The following is a 4,006-nucleotide window of genomic DNA, read 5'->3' as shown; positions in this document are numbered from 1 at the left end:
TTTAGTCTACAAGCAGTTATACCCCACTGAAAAACTCAAGGGTCAAGTTAGTTGGTTGGGAATATGGCCAGGCAGCGAAAACACACCCAGATTCAGTCCCAGACTCTGGAATCCTTCTTTGGTGATAAAGAAGACCAAAAAATACAGCCAGAAGAAGTCAACAAAGTCATAGAGCCTACAACAAAAGCCTCCAAGAAAATCATGAACTGGTCTCAGGCCATGGAAGAGCTCAAAAAGGATTTGGAAAAGCAAGTTAGAGAAGTAGAGGAGAAATTGGGAAGAGAAATGAGAAGGATGTGAGAAAACCATGAAAAACAAGTCAATGACTTGCTAAAGGAGACCCCAAAAAATACTGAAAAATATACTGAAGAAAACAACACCTTAAAAAATAGACTAACTCAAATGGCAAAAGAGCTCCAAAAAGCCAATGAGGAGAAGAATGCCTTGAAAGGCAGAATTAGCCAAATGGAAAAGGAGGTCCAAAAGACCAAAGAAGAAAATACTACCTTAAAAATTAGATTGGAGCAAGTGGAAGCTAGTGACTTGATGAGAAATCAAGATATTATAAAACAGAACCAAAGGAATGAAAAAGTGGAAGACAATGTGAAATATCTCATTGGAAAAACCACTGACCTGGAAAATAGATCCAGGAGAGATAATTTAAAAATTATTGGACTACCTGAAAGCCATGATCAAATAAAGAGCCTAGATATCATCTTTCAAGAAATTATCAAGGAGAACTGCCCTGATATTCTAGAGCCACAGGGCAAAATAGAAATTGAAAGAATCCACCAATCGCCTCCTCAAATAGATCCCAAAAAGAAATCTCCTAGGAATATTGTCGCCAAATTCTAGAGCTCCCAGATCAAGGAGAAAATACTGCAAGCTGCCAGAAAGAAACAATTTGAGTATTGTGGAAACACAATCAGAATAACCCAAGATCTAGCAGCTTCTACATTAAGAGATTGAAGGGCTTGGAATATGATATTCTGGAGGTCAATGGAGCTAGGATTAAAACCAAGAATCACCTACCCAGCAAAACTAAGTATCATGTTCCAAGGCAAAATATGGATTTTCAATAAAATAGAGGACTTTCAAGCTTTCTCAGTGAAAAAACCAGAGCTGAATAGAAAACTTGACTTTCAAACACAAGAATCAAGAGAAGCATGAAAAAGTAATCAAGAAAAAGAAATTGCAAGGGACTTACTGAAGTTGAACTGTTTTGTTTACATTCTTACATGGAAAGATGATGTGTATGATTCATGAGACCTCAGTATTAGGGTAGCTGAAGGGAATATTCATATATATATATATATACATATATATATATGTTTACATATGTATGTATATGTGAGTATGTATGTATGTATATATGTATGTGTGTGTGTATATATGTGTGTGTCTATATATATATATATATATAGAGAGAGAGAGAGAGAGAGAGAGAGAGAGAGTGCACAGGGCACAGGGTGAGGTGAAGATGAAGGGAAGACATCTAAAAGAAATAAAATCAAATTAAGGGATGAGAGAGGAATATATTGAGAGAGGGAAATAGGGAGAGATAGAATGGGGTAAATTATCTTGCATAAACGTGGCAAGAAAAAGCAGTTCTGTAGGAAGGGAAGAGAAGTCAGGTGAGGGGGAATGAGTGAATCTTGCTCTCATCAGATTTGACCTGAGAAGGGAATCCCATACATACTCAATTGGGTAACTTACCCCACAGGAAAAAAGGAAGAAGAAGAAGATAAAAAAGGGGGAATGATATAAGGGAGGGAAGATGGGGGTGGAGGTAATCAAAAACAAACACTTTTGAAAGGGAACAGGGTTAAGGGAGAAAATTCAATAAAGGGGGATAGGTTAGGAAGGAGCAAAATATAGTGAGTCTTTCACAACATGAGTATTGTGGAAGGGTTATACATAATGATACGCATGTGGCCTATGTTGAATTGCTTGACTTCTTAGGGAGGGTGGGTGGGAAGGGAAGAGGGGAGAGAATTTAGAACTCAAAGTTTTAAAAACAGATGTTCAAAAACAAAAACAAAAGTTTTTGCATGCAACTAGAAAATAAGATACACAGGCAATGGGGCGTAGAAATTTATCTTGCCCTACAAGAAAGTAAGGGAAAAGGGGATGGGAGGGGAGTGGGGTGACAGAAGGGAGGGCTGACTGGGGAACAGGGCAACCAGAATATACACCATCTTGGAGTGCGGGGGGAGGGTAGAAATGGGGAGAAAATTTGTAATTCAAACTCTTGTGAAAATCAATGCTGAAAACTAAATATATTAAATAAAAAAAAGAAAAAAAAACTACCAGACTGGGACCATCTCTCTTTTCCTGCAACATACAAGGGGGCGGAAGTGGGACGAGGGTTTTCTCTACTCAAAGCACTGGAACCAGACTGAGTTGGGTGGATGGAAGGGCTGCCTTGTCCTCCCCTGACCTCTTTGGATCTTGTGGATACCAAGAAGTAGGTTTGGGGATCTGGTCTGGTGCCTAAGGTCTGACATCTGTTTCACTTGTCCTTTTCAGTTCTAAGTACAGTTAGTAGAGTCTCTGGACCCGGAGCTCAAGCTATGGTGACCTTGGAGGCAGGTTTCCAGGCTGGATGTTGCTCTCAGTCTAGAAGGGAAGCCCTGAGAAGCCAGGGTGCTGCGATACAAACCTCAAGGGACTCTGGACTTGGAATTTGGTGAGATCATGCTATATAGGAACTGAGTTAACCTGTGAGCCTAATCTCCATCTCCTCCCCAGAGACTTGAATGGTATGGAGGAGATTATGCCTTCATGTTTTTTTTGCAGGGATGTTGGTATTTGGGTTCTTGCTATACCTTTGAAGTAAATATGCTTTTGTAAAAATGAATTTGACTGGTAGCTAGTGAAATGGGGCACAAAGGACCCCCTAAAATTGATGGAACACAATCAGTAAGGGCTTGAGCCAATGGCAGAGAGACTAGACATTTCTCCTTACCCCCTTAAGGGTGCCAGAGAATCCTGGGGAAGGAACCAAATGTAACCTACCTGGCCTTTTGGTAGTATGGGCCAGGGTAGTCACTGGTATGATGAAATCTCTATGTTCTATGTTGTAGGAAAGCAAAACCAGAAAACATTAATACTGCACTCTGCATTTTAGGCCCAAGTCTGCCAGAAACAATTTTAAAAATTAATTTAACATTATTTAATATCCAAACATTTCTAGTTTAGAGAAATGTCCATATTGGCATAGTCCTCCATGCTCTCAGATCTTTCTCTACTCCGAGACAATTTGAAGTAACATATATAGGAATCTTGAACAAGGAAAAAAATAAAAATACATCAAAATGTGGTTTTGGTTTGGTATTCCAGAACAATAGTTACTACTCAATTCCTTTCTTGACCACTTCCTTCGAAGTCTGAAGAGGCCTCTTTGTCTGCAGATCAATATATCACAACCCTTTCTGAATAACAGAAAAGGATATTACCCTCACAGACTGGTCAATTTTAGGTTCCCAAAGTGGGTGATACTTAACCCCAGTGGGGTTGGAACGATCTGGGTGGGACAGTAAGAGCCTTTGGTGCAGTTGGGGGGCATTGAATAAAAATAAGGGGGCAGTGGAAACATAAGGAAAGAAGAGAAGAAAATTTTCAAAAGCCTTTCGTACATGTTTCAGCTGTTGTGTAACAGAGTTAATGTAGTGATTACATTGCTTTTCAAATAAACACACAAAATGCAGTTCTGACTCATCAGTGGTCAAGTCCGCTGACAGTTCTCAACAAGCAAGTGTTGGCAGGTGAGCTTTTGGAGCATTATCAGGAAGTCCAGCATGCATCAGCAGGAATATGTGTGTGTAATGACTTGTTTACAATATGATACTATATGGTTACATGACACAATATTGCATCATCAATATTTCAATACATTTACAATAAATTATTAAATTTAAGATGCATCATTAAAAAATTTATAGTTTTTGAAAACTTCTGTGAAGTTTGAATTCAGTCAAAGGGCTGCATTTGAGAACCTAGAGGG

This window comes from Trichosurus vulpecula, chromosome 2 (genome assembly GCF_011100635.1).
Source record: "Trichosurus vulpecula isolate mTriVul1 chromosome 2, mTriVul1.pri, whole genome shotgun sequence".
NCBI classification, from domain to species: Eukaryota; Metazoa; Chordata; class Mammalia; order Diprotodontia; family Phalangeridae; genus Trichosurus; species Trichosurus vulpecula.
This window is presented reverse-complemented; position numbering follows the sequence as displayed.